At 42.4% G+C, this 22464-nt stretch overlaps 1 protein-coding gene across 1 annotated transcript in view; it reads left to right on the forward strand.

Moving 5' to 3' along the window:
- The window catches only part of KCNH2 (potassium voltage-gated channel subfamily H member 2), a 948799-nt gene that overhangs the window by 501997 nt on the left and 424338 nt on the right, over window positions 1-22464 (forward strand). The window lies entirely within an intron of this gene.

Below are 22464 nucleotides of genomic sequence, written 5' to 3' on the forward strand. Positions count from 1 at the left end.
CCCCCCCCCCCCCGGGTGCAGACCCCAGGGTGCGGCACGACACCCCACCCCAGCGCAATGACACCCCCCCTCCCTGGCGCATCAAGACCCCCCCCCCCCCCCCGGGTGCATTCTTGGCTGCTGGAGGGTGCAGAGAGCAGCCACGCGCCTGTCGGCTCCACTGGCTCCCTCTGCCCCGGAACAGGAAGTAACCTGTTCCGGGGCAGAGGGAGCAGGGAACCAGCGGAGCCGACAGGCGCGCAGCTGCTCTCTGCACCCTCCATCAGCGTGCACCCGGGGCAGATCGCCCTCACCGCCCCACCCTTGGTACACCACTGCATCAGCCTGATGTTTAGAGCAATGAATTGAGAGCCAGGGAAGCCAGGTTCAAATCTCATAGCGGCTTTCTGATTTGGGCAAGTCACTTAACTCTCTATTGTCCCAGGTACAAACTTTGAATGTAAGCCCTAGGAACAGGAAAATATTGTACCTGAATGTAACTCACCTTGAGCTACAACTGAACAAAGGCATGAGCTAAATCCAAAATTCCTTCCTTCCCCTTCATCAGGTCAGTGGAGAAACAAATCAGTTAAACAAGTTTATCTAAGTTTTAGGCTGTTTACCTAGGTTAGTACAGTGCAAGATGGAAGGAGGGGTGGGAAATAGGTAAAGGTGATGTGACAGTAATACTTTACAGCTCAAAGACCCTATCCCCCAGATTCTATTTAGCTTGCCTAGGGATCCGTGCTGAAATCCAAGGGTATTCTTTAACAACGCACATCACTTAATTGGCTTAACAAGCTAATCAGGGTTTAACAAGCAATAATGAACACTAATTGTAAATAACTAGAATTTACACACACAACTCTCTAAGCGTATTCCTGTAACGCACTGCGCCTAAATTTTAATGCGCGCAAGCAAAAAGGGACGTGGTTATGGGCAGAGAAATGGGCATTCTTGGGCGTTTCACAATTTATGTGCATTGTTATAGAATATGGCCCATTGCGCCTAAATCTACACACCGGGATTTATGCAGTGTTTTCATGGGTGTAAAAGAAGGCACGTAGTGTTAGACACTAGGGGCCAGATGCCCTAAACAATCGTTAGAGCCCTTCCCTTACCAATTCCCTTAGCGAATCGGTAAGGAACGGGCATGCATTAAGGAAAGGGAATGCAAATGAGCTACTCGTTGTAGCTCACTTGCATTCTCTATTCCATCGTTAAACAGTCGGCCAATCGGCCGGTCGAGCATGCGCAGAGCAGCCAGGCGTTATGCTGGCTGCTCTGCGCATGCCAAATACGCCTCCCTGTGCCGCCCGAAGACGCCGTGCTGCTCACCCCCTCCGATGTGGCTCGATCCAGAGGACAGTGCAGTTGAGGATACCCATCCAAAAAAAACGTCCATTTTGGCCGTCATCCCCCCCGCCCCCTGCAATAATAAAAATGTCTTTTTTGGCAGTGCTTCACTCAGCTGAGAGACTTGGAAGTCCCGGAGCCAATCACAACGCGTTTAGCTGAGCTAAACGCGCTGTGATTGGCTTAGAGACTTCCAAGACTTTTTTGGGGATGGGTGTCCTCAACTGCACTGTCCTCTGGATCGAGCCGCATCGGAGGGGGTGAGCAGCGCGGCGTCTTCGGGGGGGGGGGGGTGGGGGAGGAATGATGGCCAAAATGGACATTTTGTTTTTTGAATGGGCGTCCTCAACTGCACTGTCAAGCCACATCGGAGGGGGTGAGTGGCGCAGCGTCTTGGGGGGGGATGATGGCCAAAATAGACATCTTTTTAAAAGCGGAGCGCTATTTTTTTTTTTTTTACTTTTGTAGCAGTTTTTCAATCCCGCGCAGCCCCAACAAGAGGTACAGACCTCTCGTTAGATTTTCCAGCGTTAAGGCAATCGGAAAAGGTTAGTGCATCTCATTACAACAGGGTTTCTACACAATTTGCTCATCTGCCTTCCGTTTTCGTTAGCTGCTACCATCGTCGGAAAAAAGTCTTTAGTGCATGCCAGGGTTTACTACTTGCTCGTTAATAGCTCGTTAAGTTTAGTGCATCTGGCCCTAGGATATCAGTTAAGTGTATTCAATATACCGAGCCAAAATCTAGGTGCCGCTTATAGAATAGGCTTAGGTGGAAATGTTTTCTGCATGGATTTTCTAGGCGCCATATATAGAATCCAGCTCTATATCTGATAATAGGTCAGAAAACCAGTGACTCTATTGAGTCCTTTTCTGTTCGTCTCACAGGGGTCGATATTCAGCCAGCGACTTGCTCGGCATTTTGCTCACTGCCGCTGGTGTTATCCCCAGAAGTTCAATGTAAGGCCATGTCCGGGCTCTGGCATTAAATTGACAAGTTTATGAAGCCGGCAACATTCAGCACTTAACCGGCTATGGCGAACCACAAAAAGATAGCGCTTTGTTTTATGCGGTCCTATTTAGGTGGCTACCATGACTGGCCACGTGCTGATTCCACCCCTGGTTTGCCCCCAGAGTAGCCGGTTTCAAGTTGGGTGCTAACTGGACATTTTCAGTGGCACTAACCGGTCCAAAAAAGTGTTTATTTTAAACTTCGGAATTTTCCGTTCAAGTTTGCTTCAGAAGATCCCTTTAAGGGAGTGATCTTCCTTTGAGAAAAGTTTGCTTAGGGGGTCTTTTACTAAGCTGTGGTAGCGTTTTTAGTTTGGGGTAGAAATCAGTTGGCATCTCGGCGTTTACCGCCAGCTGATTTCTACCGCAGCTTAGTAAAAGACCCCCTTACTGAGCTGTAACTCTTGTTTTTTGCTGTAATAGGGAAAGGGGGAAAGGGGATGGGATTTTATATACTGCTTTTCTGTGGTTATAATCAAAGCAGTTTATATATGATATGCAGGGACTTATTTTGTGCCTGGGGCACTGGAGAGAGTTTAGGGGTCCTTTTACTAAGGCGCGCCAAAAAATGGCCTATGCTGGTGTAGACGCATGTATTGGATGTGCGCAGGCCCATTTTTCACCGTGCCTGCAAAAAAAGGCCTTTTTTTTTGGGGGGGGGGGAAATAAAAATTGGCACGCGTCCATTTTCGGCCTGAGCCCTTACTGCCACCCATTGACCCAGTGGTAAGGTCTCACGCTTTAACCAGGCAGTAATGGTCTACGCGCGTAGAATGCCAATTACCGCCCGGTTAGCGCTGCATGGCAGAAATCTTCCAGTGCACTTAGTGGACACACATAAAAATGAAATTACCGCCCGGGCCACACAGTAGCTGGGCGGTAGTTCAAAATTGACGCATGCTAAACGCGCGTCATGACTTAGTAAAAGTGTCCCTAAATGACTTGCGTAGTTCACAAGGAGTAATAAAAACTAAGCTGTTCAAAGAGACTTATAAAAAGAATCCTTCATAAAGTCTTAATATTTAAACTGTACCAGAACAAGCCAATATTGAATTTTAATTTGACTACTTTCACCACATTGTTAATATTGAACGTTATACTTTTTACTTGCTATCATATACCTGATATGAATTATTTATTTATTTACTTCCAATTTACTTGATATTTTATGTACCTTAATTGTAATAATACTCTGCACTCCTCATTCCGTTAATGGCGATCACCATTGCGGCATAATGTAAGCCACATTGAGCCTGCAAAGAGGTGGGAAAATGTGGGATACAAATGCAGCAAATAAATAAATAAATAAATAGTTTGTTATATCTATGAAGCCTGATACATGTCCTTAATTTTTAGCTTGTTTCTCTGATACAGCATCTCTCTTCATACTTTTTTGCATCGGGCCGTATACATTACATAAGTACATAAGTACATAAGTAATGCCATACTGGGAAAAGACCAAGGGTCCATCGAGCCCAGCATCCTGTCCACGACAGCAGCCAATCCAGGCCAAGGGCACCTGGCAAGCTTCCCAAACGTACACACATTCTATACATGTTATTCCTGGGATTTTTCCCAAGTCCATTTCGTAGCGGTTTATGGACTTGTCCTTTAGGAAACTGTCCAACCCCTTTTTAAACTCTGCTAAGCTAACCGCCTTCACCACGTTCTCCGGCAACGAATTCCAGAGTTTAATTATACGTTGGGTGAAGAAAAATTTTCTCAGATTTGTTTTAAATTTACTACACTGTAGTTTCATCACATGCCCCCTAGTCCTAGTATTTTTGGAAAGCGTGAACAGACGCTTCACATCCACCTATTCCACTCCACTCATTATTTTATATACCTCTATCATGTCTCCCCTCAGCCGTCTCTTCTCCAAACTGAAAAGCCCTAGCCTCCTTAGTCTTTCTTCATAGGGAAGTCATCCCATCCCCCTATCATTTTAGTCGCCCTTCGCTGCACCTTTTCCAATTCTACTATATCTTTCTTGAGATGCGGCGACCAGAGAAGCATGAATGTGAACCTTTGTTGTGAATGCCTTTCCCATGTGGGTAGCTGTAGGGTCCTCTGATATGTGCCACCATAACTTTCATTCTGGTGCCTTGCAAGAGTTTATGCCGCTTTCTTCTGTTTGCGACTCTGTTTGGAGTTTAATTCTTGTAAATTTTTGTTTCAGGTTAGGTGGTTGGTGGTGAAAAGTTAGAAGTGGTGGGAGGGAGAGAAATATTTCTTTTAGTGATTTATCCTCCAGAAATAGGGGGGCGGGGTTCGAAGATCTTTTATAGTTTTCCTCAGGATTGGGATTACTACAAGCAGAACGGATTCCATGTTTTTTCTTTCTTTGTAATGCAGTAGGTTTTATTTATTTATTTATTTTAGCGCATTTATATCCCACATTTTCCCACAAGCACAGGCACAATGTGGCTTACAATAGTGCATGAAATAATACAATAAGAAAGATAAAACATAAGATGACAGAATAGACAGAGAAAACATAGGGGGGGGGGGAGGTAAAAATGTTCGGCAGGGGCCAGTGGATCAGAGCCTCCCGCCAACCGTCAGCAGGAGAGTCAAATGGCCGGGCTCGGCAGGGAGTAGGCTTTTGAAAATAGGAACGTCTTTAGGAACTTTTGGAAGAGATGATGGTTAGGTATCCCCTTTAATTGCTTCGGCAGGTCGTGCCAAGATTTTGCACTGGTAAACGGGAAAGATGAAGCAAACATACGCTTGTATTTAACTTTCCCTAGGTGCTTTGAGTGAGTATGCAATTTACTACAGATTTTCTGAACAAGTTAATGAATATCACACAGCTACTCCCCAGGGTACTGAAAGACCTCAATCGTGAAATTGCTGATCTGTTGTTTGTGATCTGTAACCTGTCGTTAAAATCATCTGTAGTACCTGAAGATTGGAGAGCGTCCAATGTAATGCCTATATTCAAAAAGGGGTTTGGGGTGATCTGGGAATTCCAGACCAGTAAGCCTGACGTCATTGCTGGGCAAAATAGTGGAGAATAAAATTACAGAACACATAGAAAAACATGGCTTAACAGGACAGAGTCAACGTGGGTTCAGCCAAGGGAAGTCTTGCCTCATCAATTTCCTTCATTTCTTTGAAGGTGTGAATAAACATGTGGATAAAGGTAAGACGGCTGATGTAGCGTATCTCGATTTTCAGAATGCTTTTGACAAATTTCCTCATGAGAGACTATTGAGAAATTAAAAAGTCACGGGATAAGAGGCAATGTCCTAGGAATTGGTTATTGGACTGAAAACAGAGGGTAGGGTTAAATGGCCATATTTCTCAATGGAGGAGGGTGAATAGTGTGGATTTGTACTGAGACTGGTGCTATTTAACATATTTTTAAATGATCTGAAAATAGGAACGATGAGTGAGGTGATTAATTTGCAGATGACACAAAACTATTCAAAGTCGTCAAAATACAGTGGATTGTGAAAAATTGCAGGAAGACCTTAGGAAATTGGAAGACTGGGCATCCAAATGGCAGATGAAATTTAAATGCAGACAAATGCAAAGTGATGCATATTGGGAAGAATAATCCGAATCATAGTTACATGATGCAGAGTCAGCACCAAGAAAAATATCTAGGTGTCATTGTAGACAATATGCTGAAATCTTCTGCCCAGTGCGTGACAGCAGCCAAAAAAAGGATGCTAGGAATTATTAGGAAAGGGATGCAAAATAAGACTAAGAATATTATAATACCTCTGTATTGATCCAAGATGTGAGCGCAGTTATTGCATTCAATTCTGGTCACTGTATCTCCAAAAAGATATTGCAAAATTAGAAAAGGGTCAAAGAAGAGTGACCAAAATGATAAAGGAGGTGAAACTGCTCCCATATGAGGAAAGGCTAAAGAGGTTAGGGCTTTTCAGCTTGGAAAAAAAATGGCTGGGGGGGGGGTGGTCTACAACATCCTGAGTGGTGTAGAATGGGTAAAAGTGAATCGATTTTTCACTCTTTCAACAAGTGCAAAGACCAGGGGATACTCAATGAAATTACATGGAAATACTTTAAAAACAAATAGGAGGAAATATTTTTTCACGCAAAGAATAGGTAAGCTCTGGAACTCGCTGCTAGAGGATGTAGTAAAAGCAGTTAGCGTATCTGGGTTTTAAAATGATACAAGTTCCTGGAGGAATGTCCATAGTATGTTATTGAGATGGACATGGGCGAAGCTACTGCTTGCCCAGGGATTGGTAGCATGGAATGTTGCTACTAATTGGGTTTCTGCCAGGTACTTGTGACCTGGATTGGCCACTGTTGGAAACAGCAAGGAGGCCTTTAAAAAGACTGTGCATGTGTGAACAGATGCACAATACAGAGAACAGTAGTGTAACAGATGCACCTAGCAGTATTTTTTGACATACTCATTGTCAGACTCCTGAGGCAGGCACGTCACGTGCCGAAACACAGTGCCATGTCTAGTCTTGAGCACTAAATGGTCCCAAAAGAGAGGGTAACAGCATAGAAAAATTAACAGAAACACAAGAAAAGCAAACACTGGGCCTTCAGGATTGAGAAAAATGTAAAACTTTTATTCTGAAAATGACTGACATGGGCCGTGTTTCGGCATACAAACGCCTGCATCAGGGGTCAAAAAAATCCTATGGGTCTGCTCATAAGTACATAAGTAATGCCACACTGGGAAAGACCAAGGGTCCATCGAGCCTAGCATCCTGTATACGACAGCGGCCAATCCAGGCCAAGGGCACCTGGCAAGCTTCCCAAACGTACAAACATTCTATACATGTTATTCCTGGAATTGTGGATTTTTCCCAAGTCCATTTAGTAGTGGTTTATGGACTTGTCCTTTAGGAAACCGTCTAACCCCTTTTTAAACTCTGCTAAGCTAACCGCCTTCACCACATTCTCCGGCAACGAATTCCAGAGTTTAATTACGCGTTGGGTGAAGAAATATTTTCTCCGATTTGTTTGGACATATAAGATAAAATAAACAAACAGGATATATTTCCCAGAGTGTGGTGATAGTCCGTACAAGCTTTGAAAACGCCGTTGGTATTATGAGCAATGATTTTATGTTACTTTTACACACATCTTAAGCAATAAACTTTAACTGCATTGTTCCTGAGGTTGGTCTAGCCTTCCACCGTTCCCACTTCCTTGTGTATTATTGCTTGTCCCTTGAGATTTTGTTGTTCGGTTACCGTCTGGTTTTAAGACAAACCTTGGACATTTTAATGGGTAGTCCCAAGTATGTAGAACTCCCTTCCATTAGAATGTATTTATTTATTTTACACATTTATAGACCACTTAAATCAAAGCAGTTTACAAAAACATACACAGCAAACTACATACAGTACCATCAATAAAATACATGGAAAGCATATTCTACCATTGATGTCTCATATCCATGACTTGCATCAGAACTGCACCACTGTAATAATCATCTTTACATAAATGCTTTCACAAACAGAGAAGTCTTTAATAAGTGCTTGAACTGCAAACTTTCAGAGCACAATCTCAATTGGCCTTTTAAAGCCACAGAAAAAGCAGCAGATCTGGTTTCACAATATCTTGTGTGGGACACCACATCAGATGACAGACACATTGTCATTTCAGACCTCAAACTCCCTTACACAATAAAACTATCTTTCAAGTACTTTGGTGCAGATCTATAAATAGCCTAATGCACATATCAAAGAACTTTGAATTGCATTCTACTCTGCACTGTCAACCACTGTAACTTTTTCAAAATTGGAATAATATGTGTTACCCGAGTTATACCTGTTGCCAGGGCTTATTTTGAGGGGGTACTTGGGGGTACTGAGTACTGGCACCTTCTCCATTGTCTGGTAAAATTGACCCATGGAGCCCAAGTTTTAATGAAAGAGCTCAGGCTATACACACCAATTCTGCCTTGTCATAGATTCTGTGACTGGTTGCAGGGGGCCTGGCTATTGTGGGGTGGGTTCCTCAGTGACCACCTTACCCCTGAAGGGTGGCCTGGCATTTGAGTACCGGCACCTTTTTTGCTAGTAAAAACACACTGCCTGTTACCAACATAGCAACAGCAGCATTTTGGACTAATTGCAATGCCCTGACTCTGGTCTTTGCTGTTCCAAGATTAGACATGATCTCGGCTTAAGGATCTGCAAATAAAGACTTGCAAGTCAATATTCAGATCCAGCTGTGTCATTTAAATAAAATCATGTATCACAGCACAAAGCTTCAGAACACTATAGAAACTGAGAAGGATTAGAGACTATTTTCCTAGACATTCATTCCGGCTAATAGTGCAATCAATGATATTCTCTTTACATGTAAAAAGGACACACTAAAATCGCTACAAACTGTTCAAAACATGGCAGCAAGACTGATATTTAAAAAGTTGAAATACGAAAGAGCAGCACCACTGCTTGAAATGCTACACTGGCTTCCAATCAAGGCAAGAGTGTTTTTTTAAAAACCAGCATCCTCGTTTTCAAAATAATATTTGGAATGGCTCCTGAATATATGCTTGATCTGATTGAACTGTCCTCTGTAGAATAGTACTTATGCAAGGTTCTTTGCACTAATTAAAATGTGGTGCAAATCAGAAGCGGAGCCAGGTTGACGGCGTGGGGGGAGCAAAAATGGCGCGAGAGCGGACTTCTGCCGGCGCACATTTTCAATGCAACACCACAAGAAACAAATAGGCACCGCCAGAACTCCGTTTGGGGGAGCAGGCGCTCCCCTGGCGCCCCACCTAGCTACGCCACTGGTGCAAATATCTGTGCATAAATTTAGGGATGGATGCCCTTGTTCTCTAACTACGTGCGCGTAACTTAACAAAATGCTCCTGATCTGCCCATGATACCCTATGACACTCCTATTTCCACTCCCCCTTTTTTGACTCATGTGTACATTTCAATTAAATCTAATTGGTGCCAATAATTGCTTGTTAAAATTATCAGCGCTAATTAGCTCATTATTCAATTATATTGCGCATGCAATTTTTAGTGACTTTTATAGAATTAAGGGGATGGTCTTTATTTGTTGTCATTTTCTCTGTTTCTATTAGTGAAATATTCGTCCAGTCAATATAGGAATAATTGAAATCTCCCATTATTATTGCCTTTCCACATTAGTAGCTTGTCTAATGTCTGTTATTTATTTATTAGGATTTATTTACCGCCTTTCTGAAGGGCATCTTGTAATCAGTTATATCGTGCTGTTTGAGTAGACGATAGTAGACTCCAGTTGCTCTACTTTTCCCTATCATGGAAGCTTAAAGACCCATGTACATTTTCACAATCTGAAAACAAATAGCCAAAACTGACCCACTACAATAGAAAAAATATGTGAGAATAAAGCAAGTTACACTAAAGGGAAGGAAAAAGCCTCAAAGAGCTCCAGACCAACAGATCTATAGAGCTAAGAGTGATCAAAACGATCTGTTCCTCATCATTGGCTAAAAAGTTTGTTGTGGAATTTACTATATAAGTTGCGTCAAAATCTCCAAAATAGCAGTTAAGATTCAAAACGTGCAAAACAAGAGTACACACAAAGTGTAAAATGCTGTCAATGTACACTGTTGTCAAAAACAAACACAGCACAAAATACGAAGAACTCCAGGGTTGAATACTTGGCTTCAAAAGCTCAGATAAATCGTCTGTCCTGAAGTCATAGTTCCAGCTCTGAACAATCCCCCAGGTATGCTATGCAAAAGATATAATTCAAATGTTTCGCTCATGTACACAAATATACTGTACAGTTTCAAAGGAAAAGAATAATTATAGAATATTCAAAAAGTAATTAAGAATAAGAAACTAAAAATTCCTGATTGCATAAATCTTCACACCCCTGTGACTCAACATTTCCTCTTGATTTTTCTCTGCCTAACAGATTTGAGAAATGTATGGCTATTTTAAGGCATCAGTAGCATAAGGATTCTGATTTTGACGTCAGGAGTAGGCAGGTGTGACAGAGAAACAGTCTGCTAATACAATACTAATTAATTGTTTTTTTAATGCAAAAGTATCAAGAAAAGCTTCACCATTCGCTGTAATATGCCAGGTATGACGTGAACATTAACAGTAGGCATGCATTTTCCATCAGTGTTCATCTTTAGAAAATGAACTCAGCCTCATTAGGTTCTATAGAACAAATTCTAAGTCCGTGTTTGGCCTTTACCCAAAATATAATTCTTATCAGTCCGCTCTGAGGAACGTTATTGTGCCTCCAGATGGAAGCCACTTTTCCAGCAGTAACAACCATGAGGCCTTTCAGATAAGGGTCTACCAATTTTACAAAACAGGATGGTGCAGTTTTTGCCCATTCTTCATGGCAGAATAGCTCAAGCTCTTTCAAATTGGCTGGGGATCAGAAAAACAGTGGGTCGTGCAAGCTAATTCATGACCCATTTGACCTATGTATCCTGTAACCCATGACCCATATATTTTGCCCATGGCCCATTATCCATGACTCATCCACAATATATTGAATATAATCAGTGATCATTCAGCAGCTGTAGTACTGTGATAAGTAAGAGGGTGTCCTATATGGTGTAGGCCACTAGAGGGCGCTAGAAGAAGGAGGAGGTCACTAGGACCGGGGAGAGCCCTGGGAGGTCCACAGGTGCAGGCGGTTATGGGCTGGGTCCTGTGTAGCTAATTAACCACTTTATACCCCACCTGAGTTGTGAAAGGAAGAGAAGTGAGCTAGCAGCAGAAGAAGAGAGAGCCCCTGAAAGATACTGGCTAACCTTATGGACTTGAGGTGGACTGCGGGTCCAAAGGAGATCAGCAGGCTGAAAATCCTGGGGTAAGAAGTCCCTAAAGCATTAGTGTTTGACTGGGTGTCCTCAGTACTTATAGGAACTGTGTGTTCAGTGGAGGGACTGTGTGTCCAAAGAAGAAAAGACTGTGTGACCAGAACTGTGGGTTCAAATGGGGGACTGTGTGTCCAAAGTACTGAGAGAAGCAGGCTGCAAAGCCTGGGGTTGAGAGTCCCCAAAGTATTGGTGTAGTACTGAGCCCATGTATCATGTGTGGGGTCTCAGTGTGAAGATCTATGAAAGTATAAAGTATTAAGCTAGAAGAAGTGTGCCCAAGGGCTGGAATAAACAGTTGCCTGAGAAATATGCAGTTGGTGAGACCTGTTTAATTTGCTGAGTGGGAACCAGGTCACCCTGAGTGAGAAGGGGTAGCACACTAATTTGCATATGATCTGCATATTGAGAACCAGGTCACCCTGAGTGAGAAGGGGGATATCACAGTACGTAGAGACATAGACCTTTAACAAGGAGAATACCATTCCCAAGCATTCTGCTACCCTGCTAACCATGGGAATGCCATTCCTACTCATTCCCTCTTGAAATGACCACTATAATAGATAACTGTGAAGTAATTTTTGAAACTGAGTTTGGATAGGTAGGCCCCTACTGGAAAAATGATAGGTAACAATTTGAATATACAGACCCATGATCCATCAGACCTACCTTTTTTTCAGTCTATTCAACCGATTAACCCATGACTTTGACCCATTATGTGATTTGCTGGGGATCAAAGTGGATTGCGGTTTTCAAGTCTCGCCACAGATTTTCTGTTGGATTCTAGTCTGGGCTTTCACAGAATTTCAATCATACTTTGTTGTATAGAATCCTTAAACCAAAAAAGTGAGGTACATTCAATCCCTACGAGAGTCCATCAAGCGAGAAAGAAGGAGTAGGGTAAGCTGGCTCTTTCAAAACAACAAGGGAAACATATGTACTATTCCAGGTTTTTATTGAAAAATATCAAACGACTCGACACAGCTGTTGCGTTTCAGCGCCAAAACGCCTGCCACAGGCGTCTACAAAACATAAAAAGGCTGATGTAAACATGTACTACTAAAAACAATGATAAAAGTATAATAAAAGTATAAATTTTGCAAAACATAATGTGATAAAAATCATACATATATAAACAGAAAATACTCATATTAAATGACAAATTACTATATAGATATATAAATGCACAAAATAATAATAATGAAATTCCTCAAGTCAAGTTCACCAATGAAATAACATTGACAAGTTAGTCATAAAACATTAAAAATCAGGTGCAAGTGAAACACTAGACCACTACCATAGGCGTTCCTGGCGGTAATCGGCAGTGCGGCCACATTGGCTTACTGCATAATTACTACGTGAGTAGCACGTGAGCTCTTACCGCTAGGTCATTGGGTGGCAGTAAGGGCTCAGGCAGTAAATAGCCACGCGCTACTTTTAATTTTAGCACACGGCCATTTACTGCCCATTAAAAAATGCCTTTTTTTCCCAGCCGTAGTAATCATGGTCACTGATCTCTTAGCTATCCCTGTTCTTTAATAGTGAAATCATCAACAGCAGCAGTCCTGTTCCTACCCTACTGGATACAGAATTTCTGAAGACGTATCCTCTTTGTGAAAGGATAACCCATCTCCTGGAGAGTAGATACACTGCCATTTTTGTCAGGGACAGTAGGGAAAGTCACTAGGAGCATCAGTGGGAGATGCAAGATTTGAATCCTGGCTTCTCTGAGTCTCAAACCATTCCTATAACCACTAGGTACATCCCAGGGAATTATCCATGCACGCCATTCTGTGCATAATTGACGTGCATGTACATAATTTCATAAAATCACACAATTACCTGTGTGTAGCTGCTGACACTGCAGGACATGCCCCCCACCCCACCCCCTTATCCAGAATAAGCACTAAGCAGACTCTGGTGGTGGAGCATAGAGAGGAACAGACTGTGCAGCTAGTGGGCACTTTAGGATCGGGAAGATGTGATTGGCTGTCAGCCTGAGCCAATCAAGTTGCTGTTCCTGCCTGTATTAGGGTTTAACTTAGCACTAGCAGGCTAGCCTGGAGGAGAATGGGCAGAAGAAGCACATGGAGGGTGGCTGTTGAACCTGTGCTTGGTTAGACCCATGAAGTAATAAGACTACATTGAGGTATTGCTAAGAGTTCTTGCTTTCCTCTTTGGCACTGAGCAGTGTATTTATTTATTTTATTTCTTATATATCATTTGCAAGCCACTGAAGTGGTATAAATTGAGGCATAGTAGGTATTTTTCTGTCTTCAGGGCTCACAATCAGAGTTTGGGCCAGAGGCGGGAGGGGGGGGGGTTAAGTGACTCATCCAAGATTATAAGGAGCTGTGGTGAGAGTTAATCTGGGTCCCCTAGTTCTCAGCCACTGCTCGAACCATTAGGCATCCCCATTTTCGTACTTAGCTTTCATTTGTGTTCCAAAAGTAATGGGCCAACCTGGTGCCTGGTTACCATAATTAAATACACTCAATAAAAGAATAAACACATGATAAAATCATAGTATAGGAAATTATATAAAACAAACAGGGCTGGCTTAACCAGACCAGAGGTCTAGATGAGACTCTGGCCCAGGGCACCAGCGATTAAAGGCATCAAAATACCCAGCCTCTGACCTCACCTGGTTTACAGGTTAAGCCTTTTCTTCCACACACACCCCCTCCCGATCCGGTCTCTCCTCTCTTCTCTCTCCTCATGGAGTCCGGCACTGCACCCTCACCTCTCTCACTCTCCTCCAGTCCTGTAAAGTTTACATTGGTTGCCGCTAGCGGCAGCAGCAGCAGCATGACAGGCTCCTTCAGCCAGCCCTTGCGTCTTCCAAATTTTATTAATATTTGCTATCCCGCACAACAGACGTACCTTTTAGGCAGCTTACAGACTAGATAGATAAAATAAAGGAAAGTGGTGTGTACTCATTACCACAAAGTGAGGGAAGTAGGGCAGAACTACAATATATGATAGGAAAGCAGGGAAGGATAATACATAAGTATATAAGTATTGCCATACTGGGAAAGACCAAAGGTCCATCAAGCCCAGCATCCTGTTTCCAACAGTGGCCAATCCAGGTCACAAGTACCTGGCAAGATCCCAAAAAAGTACAAAACATTTTCTACTGCTTATCCCAGAAATAGTGCATTTTCCCCAAGTCCATTTAATAAGTCTATGGACTTTTCCTTTAGAAAGCCGTCCAAACCTCCGCTAAGCTAACCGCCTTTACCACATTCTCTGGCAACGAATTCCAGAGTTTACCGTATTTTTCGGGCTATAAGACGCACCGGACCATAAGACGCACCTAGGTTTTCCTCCCAAATATGGAGGAAAAAAAGTGCATCTTATAGTCCGAAAAATAGTTACAGGCCCCCCTCCCTGTTCCAGGCACCCTCCCTCCGTTGCAGGCACCCTCCCTTCCTCCCTCCGTTACAGGCACACCCCCCTCTCTCCCTCCGTCGGAATTTTAAAACGCCTCACCTCGTCGGTGTGACTCGCGGTAGCAGCAGCGCTTCAGCGTGCATGCTGCTCGGCGATCTTCACTCAGCCTTCTCTTCTCAGCTCTCTGGTCCCGCTCTTTCAGTCACACCGAAGAGGTGAGGCGTTTTAAAATTCCGACGGAGGGAGAGAGGGGGGGTGTGCCTGTAACGGAGGGAGGGAGGGAGCCTGTAACAGAGGGACGGAGGATGCCTGTAACGGAGGGAGAGAGGTGCCTGTAATGGGGGGGTTGCTACATTCGGACTATAAGACGTACCAACATTTTCCTCCCAAATTTGGGAGGAAAAAGTGCGTCTTATAGTCCGAAAAATACGGTAATTACACGTTGAGTGAAGAAAACCTTTTTCCGATTCGTTTTAAATTTACTACATTGTAGCTTCATCACATGCCCCTCAGTCCGAGTATTTTTGAAAAGCATAAACAGACGCTTCACATCTACCCGTTCCACTCCACTCATTATTTTATAGACCTCTATCATATCTCCCCTCAGCCGCCTTTTCTCCAAGCTGAAGAGCCCTAGCCACTTTAGCCTTTCCTCATAGGGAAGTAGTTCCATCCCCTTTATCATTTTCGTCACCTTTCTCTGCACCTTTTCTAATTCCACTATATCTTTTTTGAGATGTGGCGACCAGAATTGAACACAATATTCGAGGTGCAGTCGCACCATGGAGCGATACAAAGGCATTATAACATCCTCATTTTTGTTTTCCATTCCTTTCCTAATAATACCTAACATTCTATTTGCTTTCTTAGCCGCAGCAACACACTGAGCAGAAGGTTTCAACGTATCTTCAACGACGACACCTAGATCCCTTTCTTGGTCTGTGACTCCTAATGTGGAACCTTGCATGACATAGCTATAATTCGAGTTCCTCTTTCCCACATGCATCACTTTGTACTTGTTCACATTAAACGTCATCTGCCATTTAGACGCCCAGTTTCCCAGTCTCGTAAGGTCCTCTTGTAATTTTTCACAATCCTCCCGCGATTTAACGACTTTGAATAACTTTGTGTCATCAGCAAATTTAATTACCTCACTAGTTACTCCCATCTCTAGGTCATTTATAAATATGTTAAAAAGCAGCGGTCCCAGGACAGACCCCTGGGGAACCCCACTAACTACCCTTCTCCATTGAGAATACTAACTATTTAACCCTACTCTCTGTTTTCTATCTTTTAACCAGTTTTTATTCCACAATAGAACACTACCTCCTATCCCATGACTCTCCAATTTGCTCTGGAGTCTTTCATGAGGTACTTTGTCAAACGCCTTCTGAAAATCCAGATACACAATATCAACCGGCTCACCTTTATCCACATGTTTGTTCACCCCTTCAAAGAAATGTAGTAGATTGGTGAGGCAAGATTTCCCTTCATTAAATCCATGTTGACTTTGTCTCATTAATCCATGCTTTTGAATATGCTCTGTAATTTAGTTCTTAATAATAGTCTCTACCATTTTGCCCGGCACCGATGTCAGACTCACCGGTCTATAATTCCCCGGATCTCCTCTGGAACCTTTTTCAAAAATCGGCTACATTGGCCACCCTCCAATCTTCTGGTACTACACTCAATTTTAAGGATAAATTACATATTACTAACAATAGCTCCGCAAGCTCATTTTTCAGTTCTATCAGTACTCTGGGATGAACACCATCCGGTCCAGGAGATTTGCTACTCTTCAGTTTGTAGAACTGCCCCATTATATCCTCCAGGTTTACAGAGAATTCATTAAGTTTCTCTGACTCTTCAGCTTCGAATACCATTTCTGGCACTGGTATCCCACCCAAATCTTCCTCGGTGAAGACTGAAGCAAAGAATTCATTTAATCTGTCCGCTACGGCTTTGTCTTCCCTGATCGCCCCTTTTACTCCTCGGTCATCTAGGTCATAAGGTTGTGCTATCTGGTGGTTGCTTCCCTCTGCCACATCCTGCCACCTTTGATGCAATTTCCTGTGGGCAGAACACAGAAGAGGAAGACTCAGGGGCTGGCCAAAGGCAGCCTGTCATGTTGCTGCTTCTTCCACCAGTGATTGAAGAAAACTTTATAGGACCGTGAGGGAGGTGTTGGACCTGCAAGGAGGGGGACAGAGGACAGGAAAAGAGAGACTGGATTAGGGTGGGGCAGGTACAGTTGCTGGCCCAAGGGAGAGAGAGGGTGCTGGAAGCGATGCGATGGGGGAGGGTACACCAAGGCAAGTCAGCTCAGGGCACCACTATCCTTTGAGCCAGCCTTGAAAAAAAAAAAAAAGAAACCTCCTAAACAAATATTAAACCAGCCCTATTAACAAAAAGCCTGTTGAAATGCTCAGGTCCTAAGATTATGACAAATGTAATTCATCTTGAACTACCATTGAAAGGTGTGAGCTACTGAAAGTCCAGATATTTTCTAAACTTGCTGCCAGGTGTCTGTAACAGTTGTGTGTACGTGTTTACATTTTGTTTTATTATCATATTGACAGCTCTGGAATGAGGGGGCATATGACAAAGTTAAGAGGGAATAGGCTTAGGAGTAGTCTAAGGAAGTATTATTTCACAGAAAGGGTGAGGGAGGTGTGGAATGACCTCCCGGTGGAGGTTGTGGAGTCGAGGACTGTTCCAGAATTTAAAAGGGCATGGGATAAGCATGTGGGATCGCTTTTGTCTCACCTAGAATGTAAACCGCACTGAACCCTGGAAAGGGGATATTAGCAGTATACAAGAATTGAATTGAGTTGAATTAACGTCTTAAATGGGATGGTGTGACATGACATTAATGGTGGGAGTGTGCTCTTGCATGGTATTTGATAGAAGTGGATGAGAATATCTGTTCTGTGTGAGAAAACAGAGATACAGCTTATATAGGAGTAATTTTTTTTTTTTTTAATGAGAGAAGTGATTGGTACAGAGTGTATGGAGTCCAAGTATAGAAAGCTTAGAATGTTTTTATTATGGAGAAGTTAACTTATGAGGTTCAAGATAAGCAACCAGTTTTTTTTTGTTGGGAGCGCTAGATGCCTTTTTTCCATTATGTTTAAATTTGCAAACTCTGTAAGAGATTTTGTTAGTTTTTATATAGGATGTATGAGGTAATACCTTCTTAAATATAAATCTAGTTTATATTTAATCTTTCTGGAGATTATTTATGTAATTGGTACCTTTAGTATGTATGCTTTTGATTCCTAACCACTGCTCGCTTGCCCTGTCCTTTTATCTTCACCTCTTTATTCCCTTATCCTTAATTGTTCTGTCAGTCTGCCTGTCTTATCTAGATTGTAAGCTCTTTGAGCAGGGACTGTCTTTTTGTGTATGGTGTACAGCGCTGCGTATGCCTTGTAGCGCTATAGAAATGATAAGTAGTAGTAGTATATGCCACTAATGTTGATTTGGTAACAGTGACTGGAATTTGAAGTTTGTGGGTTCAATCAAAAGCCAGGAACACACGGCTCTTCGTTAGTGAATGGGAAAAGTATCAACAGGATAGGTCTTGGAAGTTTAGGGATATAAAAATTATTATTTTGTTTGCCTATAGCTAGATGGGCCACAGTTATTTTAGCTGTAAGTCCCTATGAGGTATCCTGCTTGAACAGGTGAGACAGGGTTTTGTTCCTTTTGAGTTGTTTGAGTCAGGTGAGCTCTGCAGCCCGGCTGGCTGGGCGAAGGAAACATCAATGCTGTGCAAAAATCGCTGCTGCTGATTCGGAGTTCCAACATACAAAATAGACCAAAGTTCTCCAGCCAAGAAAGATTTCAGCCAAGTGAATCATGCACCAACACAAGCACTAGCCAGGAACAAGTTTAAAACAAGAGAAGGACAATAGAGTACTATACTTACCTGCTGCAGAGTGGGAAGTACAGGAGCCTAAAAGACAATACATTTACGCAAAGGATCAATTCTTATGACCAAGGAAGGGTTTGAATTCTAGTACAAATTTGGTTAAAATTGAAAGTTATAGAGAACAACATAGCAATACGTATCTGCCATTCTGCTGAGTTCAAGAGTTCAGAGGGTGCAAATTTCTGCAAATGAGGAAAATATACATTTATAAAGTTCAGCTGAACTAGCACTGCATTTTGTTTTGGGTGTTTAAATTTGGAGAAAATTTTGTCATATTCAAAAGGAATTGTTACATTCAAAAGAATTTGTTACATTCCAACTACGCCTACGCATAAAAAATATTATTATTGCCAGTGTACCTTTTTGTTGTGGCTAGCTTCCAACCTAAAGGCAAATCCTAAAATTTTGTTTTCCTCCTTGCAGCTTTAAGTTGTGAGATCATGGTTAATTTATATTGCTTATCCTTTTTCTGAAACTTGGTTTGAGGTATCCGCCACAACTGCTAACATCAGGTACAGTAGAGCTGAGCTCCCTTGGGATCAGGGTAACGGCAATATCAGCATATGCCCCCGAAATAAAACATCATCACGTAACACTTCTATCAATCTTTGACTGTGAGGTATGTGCATATCAACAGATAAGAACTTTGACTACTGTTATTCAGCCTTGTCTTTGGTTGAGGACAAATATCACTGCAGTAAATATGTAATATATGATTCTTAGCACAGCCACAGCACTAAAAGGAATGCATTATTCAGTCTGGGTACTCAGGATGCTTCATCAGGTCAGTTTTTCTTTTCATTCTTACTTTTCCTGAGCCAATTTTCAAACTATGGAGGTGATTTTAGAAGGGTTTATGCACATCTGCATCTAAATAGTCACACATACAGGCTGCAATGTTAGAAAAACCACTTATACAACCTTGTAAATGTAACTGAATCAATGTAATCTCTAACAACTGTAAAATGTAAGCCACATTGAACTGAAACTTTATGGGATACAAGTATGAATAAGTAAAATAAATATATTCATATGGCACATACAGATTTGACATAAAAAAGAAGGAAGAACCAAGGAAGATCCCCCAGGATACTAAGGCAGAAAAGAAGCACAGTGGGAAAGACCAGACAGACAAGCCTAATGAGTGGAAGAGTAGCCTAATGGTTAGTGCAGTGGGCTGAGATCCTGAGGAGCTGGTTTTGATTCCCACTGCAGCTCCTTGTGACCCTGGGCAAGTCACTTAATCTTCCATTGCCCTAGGTACCAAATACACCTTAGATTTGTGAGCCCACTAGGGACAGAAAAAGTACCTGCATATAATGTGTACAGCGCTGCATATGTCTAGTACATTATAAGTACTAGTGAACCGGGTGATCCAGCACTGATTATGCTTTATTGCAAAAGAATATACAAGAAGCAGATGGTTGAAACCACACAAATCTTGACAAAGAAGTGGCAGCAGACTCGACACGGACCACGTTTTTGCGTAAGTGCTTTCATCAGGAGTCCACAAACACTAAAATTTTACAAAAGAGGCCAAATGGAGGGGGAAGGGCATTCCAAATGGAAGGTGAGGTGTAACTGGCAAATAGAAGGCACTAGTAAACCTTAGGAGTGGAAGGGATAAGAAACCTTTGACCAACTACCTGTTCCCTTGACCCCTGCCCATCAAAAGTAGTGCAGCAGGTAAGCAGGGGCCTAATAGAAGGCGTCACAAAAATCGTGAACTCCTCTCTTTCTAATGGGCAACTACTAACGGCATTAAAAAGGGCAGTGGTGCAGCCTTTGCTGAAGAAGAACAACCTTGACCAGGACAAACTTGAAAATTACCGGCCAGTATCCAACATCCCATTTTTAGGGAAACTTATAGAACAACAGTCTGTGATCAACTCATTGATTGACTAGACGAGAGAAACCAGCTAGATCCATGTCAATCTGGATTCAGACCCGGTTATGGAACAGAAACAGTTGTTGTTTCCCTACTAGATGACCTTCACAGAAACCGAGACACGGGATTTTCCTCGGTGTTAGTACTGCTAGACTTCTCAGCAGCTTTAGACACTATGGATCACGATATTATGCTAGCACGACTGGCAAAAACAGTTATCAGTGGAACAGTACTTGCCTGGTTCAGATCCTATCAGACAGGCAACAGTCCATAATGTTAGGCAGCACCGCATCACCACCATGGGCACTGACCTGTGAGGTACCATAGGGATCAATACTGTCACCTGTTCTATTAAATATCTACCTCAAGCCACTAGCTGAGGTGATTCGGTCAGTGGACACTCAGTTCTACATCTTACAGATGATGTGCAGCTACTCATACCTACTGAACCTGACTTACCCACAGCCCTGAATAAACTTGACTACCTGTCTAACTTCAGTTCAAGAATGGGCTAAAAACAACAAACTTTGCCTGAACCCAAGTAAAACTGAGCTTCTCTGGATCCCTAACACAAGTGGGGACATACCTAACAACAAAATCTCTTTTGGGAACTATGAACTCCCCCTCAAATCACAAGTCATTACAAAAATTATGAGCTTACGTAACACGTTACCTCAGAACATCACTGACATTGAAAACTTCATCGAGTGTATGGACCCAATCGACGGCAAACACCCAACAGACAGAACCTGGACAAGCTTCGCCCCCCTCACAGTTGAAACTGTCACCCAAGCATTAAAAAAATTATCCAAGACTCACTGCAAACTGGATACCTGCCTCAGTTACATACTAAAATCCGCTCCCCTTCGCTTCATAACAGACCTCACATCCCACTTAAACTACATGCTCCAACATGGTCTCTTCCCAAAGGATAATGGCAACATCCTACTCACCCCTATACCAAAAGATAACAAAGAAAAAAAACAACTGATATCACCAACTACCGCCCAGTAGCATCCATACCACTGGCAGTCAAACTGATGGAAAGCCTGGTAACCAAGCAAATTACCAACTACATAAACAAATTCTCATTATTACACGAATCACAATCAGGATTTCATTCCTCCCACAGCACTGAAACAGTACTAATTACTCTATTAGCCAAATTCAAACATGAAATTGCAACAGGCAAGAACGTTCTTCTCCTGCAATTCGACATGTCTAGTGCGTTCGACATGGTAAATCATAAAATACTATTAAACATCCTAGAATACCTCAGAATTGGTGGTAGCATATTCAACTGGATCAAGGGCTTCCTAACTACTAGAACATATCAAGTGAAGTCAAATTCGAATATATCTTCACCATGGAAAGAAGCCTGCGGAGTACCTCAAGGATCACCACTATCACCGATCCTCTTTAATCTAATGATGACCCCACCAGCTAAGGCCCTATCCAACCAAGGCCTCAATCCATTCATTTACGCAGACGATGTCACATTATACATCCCCTAAAAACATGATCTAACGGAAATCACCAACGAAATCAAACTCAGCTTAAACATCATGAACTTTTGGGCTGATGCATTTCAATTCAAACTTAACATAGAAAAAAACACATTGTCTCAACCTTTCTTCTCAACCTTTCTTCCCAATACAACACGAACAAACCCACCAATATAGCCACCCCAGACCATACTCTACCTATCTCAGATAATCTGAAAATTCTCAGAGTTATAATCGACCGAAACCTAACACTAGAGAATCAATTGAAATCAACAACAAAGAAAATGTTCCACTCAATGTGGAAACTCAGATGAGTGAAACATTTCTTCCCGAGAGAAATATTTCGCAAATTAGTACAATCTATGGTACTAAGCCATCAAGACTATTGCAACGGAATCTATGCGGGATGCAAAGAACAACTTATAAAGAAACTCCAAACTGCTCAAAACACAGCAGCCAGGCTTATATTCGGAAAACCGAGATTTGAAAGCGCCAAACCCCTTCGAGAAAAACTGCATTGGCTTCCAATCAAAGAACGTATTTCATTTAAAATCTGCACCCTGGTTTATAAAATTATATACGGCAAAGCCTCGAGTTACAT

This window comes from Microcaecilia unicolor, chromosome 1 (genome assembly GCF_901765095.1).
Source record: "Microcaecilia unicolor chromosome 1, aMicUni1.1, whole genome shotgun sequence".
In the NCBI taxonomy this organism is placed as follows: Eukaryota; Metazoa; Chordata; class Amphibia; order Gymnophiona; family Siphonopidae; genus Microcaecilia; species Microcaecilia unicolor.